The following is an 8197-nucleotide window of genomic DNA, read 5'->3' as shown; positions in this document are numbered from 1 at the left end:
ATATATATATATATATGTGTATATATAAGTTGCGGAAAGGCTGTGATATACATTTATGTATATATGTGAGATACATTTATATAAAAAATATAATTAATACGTAATTTTTTACTATTTGCGCTCTTACTTCCTTTGTCTCTCTTATTTGTTATCTCTCTTTGTAGACGATGTTGCCCTTGGGATTTTCTACTGAATCGCAGATTCGTAATGCGACATTCCTTGACCCGTTCCTTTCGATTTTACGGCAACTTAAACTCTTCCTTCGATTTCTTTAAGAAATAAAAGTTTAGGGATCAGACTAAAAAGACGGTTCCTGTTCTCGTGCGCTTTCTTGGCAATCGTTTGGTCGAAGTATATCAAAGAGGTCAGGAGAGATGGTACGCGGAAGAGTATTGTAACGCTTGGGGCGAATGAAGAGATATAAGAAAGAGCGTTAAGGATTCATGAGAATTGAAATGTCTTGAAGCCTTGAAGATATTTCGATCTTTCTGAATCAATTAAGATGAAGATATGATGTCGATCGATATGTTTGTTGGAACAAATAAATCACTATATAGCTTAACTCTTGCGCGCGCGCGCGCGCGCGCGTGTGTGTGTGTGTATACGCATTTAACGGTGAACATGTATATACTCTAAGACATATCACGCTGCGCTGAAGATTCACACCCCAATCAACGGTAGGACGCCTAATATTTACGACCGGAGTCATGACTCCAGTCGTTTCTTCTTGGGAAGTCTCACTGTTCACTCTTCCCTACTTTTTCTCGTTCTCAATGTCTCCGATGTAATCCGCGGCGACCAGGTATTTCGTGATACCGGATGATATTCGCACGGCTCACTTGTCGATCGTACGTTCCGAACTCGGGGTGATTACTTGTAATTTTCGAGAGGTCGGAAAGCCGGGAGAGTTACGTCGAACAGAACAATCTTCTCGAATATTGGAGCCAAGTTGCTTCCTAAGTCTTGTTGCTTGTCAGCGTTACGTATCGTTAACATGTAAATAAAGACGTTCTTCAAAGGTATATTAATTAAACATGTGATATGAAACATATATATATATATATACACACACATACACATACACACACACACACACACACACACACGCACGCACGCCCGCACGCACGCACGCACGCACGCACGCACGCACGCACGCACGCACGCACGCACGCACGCACGCACGCACGCACGCACGCACGCACACAATAGTATGTCTATTTAAATATTAAATATATAAATTAAGGTAGTATTTAAATCTGGTAACAGTAATTATATGTGTGGACATTTGTAATTTATCGTAATTGTACATTGGAAAGGATAATTTTGTTAAAATATCTAAAATTTAGTTGTTACAGATACAGACCTGAAAATAATTTTGTTGGATTCTCAAAATAATTATGTGGAACGCTCAAATTGGCTAGAAATTTTTTGCAGCGTTGTTCATCATGCTTGAGTTTACCAATTAATACTAATTAATTTGAAGATTCAACAAAATTATTTTCAAATCTATATCTAAATTTTTACATATTTTTATATATATTTCAGTAAAATTCTTTCCGTATAGTTACGATATTTATAATTATTGTCACTACAATTTGCTTCTTGATCTTTTTAAGGATATAAATTTTCTGTACGAGCTTACATTACAGCAACTAGCTTTTGTACATGAATGTTTTTCACATAGGCTATTTGATCCACGTCCAACGCAATTTTGCAACAATTACGGCGTCGCCTTATCTCTACATTGCTTTATTAGTTATTGGACATAACGACATGGGAGCTAACTCGGCTGTTCTAGCCGTCTCCTTTTTTGCCTTCCGATCTCCTCCGTGGCGCTTCTCTCGAGCAAAGCGTGAACGTGCAGGGACGGCTTGGCGCACAACTTTCCTGCGATCTTGATTTCATCAACGTGTCTCCTTTTATTGTTGCCAGTTTAACGTGGCCTTAAATATTTTGCCATCTCGAGACGAGCCGTCGACGTTCGCAGCCAGGACAATACATTTGCTCGCGTGCTGGGCCAATCAAGCAGCTATGAAAGATCACGTCCAACCCCAACCCCGTAGTCATCTCTGCAACCTTCGAGCTCACCGCCGACCATCCCTTACTCCAGACCGTGGAGCTCTCCCTCTCTTTCTCTCTTTGGTATGTAGGATAGATAGGTAGCCCCTGAACGGGTAGGTTGGTAACCGTTACGGCTTGCTTATATCCGCAACGTTCTCGTACGCTCGTGTATTTTAGACCCGTTTCACTCTGCTAACGCTAACCCACGGCGGTGGCAACGCCTCTGTCAGCACGTCCTCCAACCGAAGTTCATTTATTTCTGTAAAAATCCGAGCGCGCTGATCCTTTCGATCAGCACGCTGGACGATGCGACAGATCGATGAGAATGCACGGAAAATAATGTGCGTACAAACACGAAAAACAAACTCTTTCGCATTCTTTCTGTTAGCTCATTCTTAGGGGTTCAAATTTTCGGAAATTTTATTTTCAAATTCGCTCGAATTACAACATATAATACATACACAGACAGAATGCTTTGAGATGTTTAGATTAAAGTTTTGTGGACTATGCACGTTATTAACTGATAACAGTTACAGTTTAGGAACAGGCAGTCTCGTGTCAGTAACTCAATTAACAGCAGACTCAAATGTGCTCGATGCGCATGCATTCAAATGTGGGCCACGCGTGCTCTGGTAAATATCCCTGTCAGTGCACAGCAATAACCAATCCTAGAGCGAGTAATTCTGACATTTCTTGTCGAGACATAGATTTCGTCGAGTTGGCAAAATCTCATCTTTTCGTCCTTCAAAAATTCGGACGATGCGGGACATTCGTGACTCTACTCGATGATATCCAATCCCGAAGCGATTTTGAGGACTCAGCTTTCTTTTAAACGCGACAAACCGTAATTCTTTTAGGTCTTCATGACGGCGAATTGAGACAAAAATTAAATCATTCTGAGGAGAAACGACGTTATCTTATTCATTAATAAAGAAAACCGATGGACAATACGAAAGGCACAAATAAAAAGAATAAAACTTGGCACAAGATATGTGCAGACAGTAAGATGGTATCAAAATTCTTTTCAAAAGGTATTTGAAAAGAATAACGATACGATAATACAATTTAGAATATAGAGTATTCTGGAATAATATGAAAACATTTTGCAAAGTTATAAAGGAAAGTTCCTGATAATCATTTTAAAACAGAGAACGATTCGCAAAAGTGGAAAAGTGTGTCTTTATTTCGTATTAGAGAGCTTTGTAAATCTGATCTTATTGGATTTCTTCCTCTAGAATTATATGAAAGCAGTCTGCGAGAAACACCAGTAGAAGTATTACTTCTACCAGTATAATGGCGACCAGCCAGATAATCAATGACATTCCAGATAATCAGGAACATATTCACGAATGTCAGAGGTTCAATGGTTTGCCGCTGTAATGTCTGCAACGCCGTTACGGGTTACCGTTAAGCAATTATTGTAAAAGCAATTACTGCTCTTTCTAAAAGATTAAAATAACATTTTTGTCTGTAAAATTTATTATTCGTTCCATCCATTTTAATTTGTTTCTCTTCTCAGTTTTATATGATTTTCAAAATTCTTTCCTACAAAATAAAGATTTTTCTAATTCCTATAATGAAAGAATTATTTGTTAAAGTTCCTAAAAATTTAGCTAGATATATCTGAAAATAATTTTGTTGGACAAAATAATTATGTAGAAGCTTAAACATTAATGATGCAAAAAGTTTTAACATTTCACCCACTAATTCTATATAAATATCTTGGTTCAAGTAAAATTATTTTCAAATCTGTGTGTATCTAGTTAAATTTTTAAATATTTCAGTAAACTTTCCGTGTACTTTCCGTGTATCTTCAATTATAACGCGCGCATTATAAGATATTTTACTCCTTTCAGGTGAAACACGCTCCTATTCTGTATTAAGATATTGTTATTTGATAAATATCATATTCTGATTGAATCATATTACTGATTTTAATAATCGGATCATGTCAGGTCAAAAATGATGAATTCTATGATGATTTCTATGATAAATAATGGATTAAGTAAATGCATATGTCAGACACGATTTTACGGTAAGGTATTATCAAATCTCATCGTGATCCTCTTTCGACAAGCAGAGAATCTTATCATAATACTGTACTCTAAGCATTTACGCATAGCCGCTTTTCGTTCTAAGTAGCTGCTTTCGTTACGTTAACGTTACGTAATCTGTATTTGTGCCGCATATGCATATAACTATATTTGCGTACGTCGAGGCCAAAATGGAATAGAGACGGATTTAACACAGTCGACTCCGAGGTCATGGAGGTATCTGATTCTAAATCTCATTCTCGCATTTCAGGACATAGTGTATATTCACGGAGTAGTAGCAGAAATTTATCCCGAACTCAAAACGAGAATATGTGTCAAACTTCTCGGGTCAGTCTCTCTTCTCCCCCCCCCCTCCCCTCTTCCCTTCCCTGAGGAAAGAAAAAAAAACAGGAACTGTAAAACCTGTAATTCCGTAGAAAGCGTGACGCGACTCTAGATTCTAGTATTGATATTGAAGTTGCATTTTGTAAATTCAGGATGTAAACTCCCGTGTGCGAGCGGCAATAAGTTTCGCCGTACATAAGCGTACGACGTGTATACGGGAGATGAGTAGATACACGCACGCGCCTCAACATGAGAATGATGTGAGGGCTCCGTTTGGACGCGCCTTCCTCGGCGGGAAGGGGGAGGAAAGGATGGGTGAGGAAGACGACGATTTCGTGCGCCGAGTATGGATGGTAAAGGCTATGGGGAAGAGGGAGGAAAGGGCTGGTAGTTTGGTATTCCGGTGACGATCTGGGCTGCATTGCATCACGTATGCCGCACCTTGACTACAACATAGGCCACAGGTTTACACGTATATGGAGATATTCGGTAGCGGATCAGCGATACTCTGGATACGCGCTCATCAAGCCATCCCGGCCGCCCGTTAAATTGGAAGACACTTTGAGCGCTGCTTGCTTGCTTGCTTGCTTGCTTGCTTGCTTGCTTGCTTGCTTGCTTCAGTTGCTTGCTTTGCGAGCGAGAGAGTTGGGGGTGCAACATGGCTACTTGGCTTATGGCTCTCGCTTGTGTTCGCCATCGATCCCCATTATAAATTGTATCGCAATTACACGACAGAGGACAAATTGCCTCTTTCAGCGTTTTTCGAATAATTAATATGTTTATGTGAGAGCAACGTCGAATGAAACGGTGATATAAGTCAGTGGAAGTAAAAACTCGATATGTTCCATTTTCAGAATGGAAATGACATTCATTACGATTTAATGTGTAAAGAAAATCGGCGCTTTGTACCTCTCTCTACCATGGAATATCGACCGTCCGCTAATTCCGGAAAACTGATTGCCAATTACAGCGGAATGGATCGTCATGCAAATATTAATTATGAATTCATTGATATAATTAAATTATAATCTATTACCAATGACTGTACGTTAAAAATGATAGATTATAGAAAGTATACGAAAAAATTATATAAAGTAATTATAAAATGATCCAATAATAAAAAAATATTAAATAGATTTCATAGTTTATTATATACAAAATACCAAATCTGGAAGATGTCGATATATAGTTTCACAATCTTCATCATTTCAAGTTGACGAAATCGATTATTGTATAATCCTTTATTGGCGTCAGACACAATGTGATGTAACAGCGAAATCTCTAGCGAGATAATCGCGTCGATGAGAATGTCCGTAAGAGAAAAGCTTCAGGAAAGAATGTTACGACGAGACTACGTATCCCCCGTTGTTATTTATGTCCCGGGTATCTCAGCATGTTTTGGTGAAGTTTCTTGCTTATATCAGCCGATCAATCTGACATTCTTGCAGATTCATTTTCTCTTCCGTAAGAAGGAATGAGAACGCGGGAATGTGCGACGTGGAAAGGACGGTAACTCGACGATAGGCTCCCGGTTTATATCATCTGCAAGAAAACCCCGTCGAAATGCCACGAATGATCCGACTTCTCGTCGGCGCACGCGATCAGATTTTTCTATACATAAATGTGGCAAGCTTCCAATGCCGGACTTGTCCGGCGTACTTAGGGCGTTGGTGCTACCTTTACACCGTGTCCTCTCTGTGTATACGTCTGGTGTGTCCTGTCCAGTGAGCCGTGTGACAGCTAATATCCGACCAGGAAACTAACACCTCGCTGCCGCTCTGCCGTCGAACCGTCCCTCCCTTTGACTCTCCCTTATGCTACTTCGACTGTTCACCACCTACATACCTTTCGCTACTCCTACTGCCTCACTCCCACGTGGTTGTTGACCGTCCCGTCGTCATAACGCGTCGTCGAACTAACATTAAAATGATGGAGTTTCTTGTATGCCGTTGTCGATTCCGGACAATTCCGCCGTTGTCCGCTTAGAAGTGGTAACGATGAGATGAACGGGATGACAGTGCACGCCATATTATGCGACATTATATAATTTCTATTGAGGGAAAAACAGTAGATTTTTGTAGATAGTCTTTTTGTAGCACTCTTAGAATTATTGTTAATGTGTAAACATTATAGAGTACAATGTACGTGTCAAATTAACTTAATCGAAAGTGACAAGAACTTAAAAGATGTTGTAGATATTTAATTCGAATTTGTAAAGATCTTTTTGATAACATTTTTTAATTTACACGGAAAAAGCGATTTTGTTAAAGTATCTAAAAATTTAGATATATATATATATATATATATATACATATATATGATACAGATTTAAAAATAACTTTGTAAGGAGTTCAAATATGATGAGCAATGCTATAAAAAGTTTTAATATTCTATCAACCATCTTTGAACGTTCTAAATAAATTGTTTGATACATTAGTGGTACAAAATTTATTATTAGATCTAATGAAATTTTTATATATTTCAAAACCGTTTTTTCGTGTAGACACTTCCAAAATCAAATCAATATTTTACGACAATTAAGCTTACGATTAAGCTATATTTAATCTAAGCTCAATTATTTTTAATAGACGGATTGTAATTTGAGATTAGTCGATGTTGATCTACGTTAGATTTCAGTATCTTTATTTCAGTGTAGAGTATACTACAATTTCACCGATGATGCGGAGGAGAAGGAGAAAGGAAGAATCGAAGTTTGCAATTTGAACAACATAATTAATTAATATATTTAATAAGCTACATTACATCATAACACTATAAGTTCCTATAATAAATCACCGAAGAAACTATGTTCTTTCTTCTTTCAACCTCAATCTGCTTATCGTACCATTTATCTCGTGATGGTAATAAAGTAAGGAACTCCGTTATGATATTAGCTAATCTGTTTTCGTCTCACATCATTGCGTTTTTTTCATTTTTTCCTTTTTTTCGAAGTCTGGTATCAATCATGAAATTTCGAAAGGTGTGGCCCGAACGGAATTGGCAATTTATCAAGAATAATAATGGAATTTAACTGGTTCTACTTGTTTTAACCAGATTACTATAAATGTAGTGAATCTCTATTTATTTCTTTGGTATACAAGAATAAAGTGGCAGTTGTTAAAATAATTTTAGTTGTTGAATAATTTTTTTGTGTAGCACAGATAGATATATTTTATAGATATATAATATAGTTCCCCTTCTTCATCAAACATTATTATAAAATATTCATTGTAATAAATTATTATTACAGAAATTAACTATTATAATTTAGCTTTTACAATAATCTTTTATTGTTCACATTAATGAGTTTAATTAAATTTAATAAATGACTGTTTTCAAATAAGCAGATCAGATTAGTGGGCGAGAAATTGTTAAATCACATGTTGCATTGGGCGAGAATATTTGTTTTGAAATTCAACACGATACTGTATGTGCAGTCATATTAATAGACACTGATTTTGAAACAACCCGGCGAGCTGCGTGTAATAAACTCAACTAAATTCCATTACAAAACTCATATACCTATGTCACGCTCTATTCGTGCTCTTTTCGACTACACGCTGTTAACGTAAACATAATTGTAGCGAAAATTTATAACATAGTGCATTATATCGCGCGTTATATATTAAAGTCGACAAATGAATAAACTTATGCTTTATACATATGATTCACAATTACATCGGCCATGTGTATTTTTCAATAAATAACAAAATGTAATTAATCGAGTTACGTGCGCACCGAAATAAATAGCCATATAC

This window comes from Atta colombica, unplaced genomic scaffold (genome assembly GCF_001594045.1).
Source record: "Atta colombica isolate Treedump-2 unplaced genomic scaffold, Acol1.0 scaffold141, whole genome shotgun sequence".
Taxonomy (NCBI): domain Eukaryota; kingdom Metazoa; phylum Arthropoda; class Insecta; order Hymenoptera; family Formicidae; genus Atta; species Atta colombica.
This window is presented reverse-complemented; position numbering follows the sequence as displayed.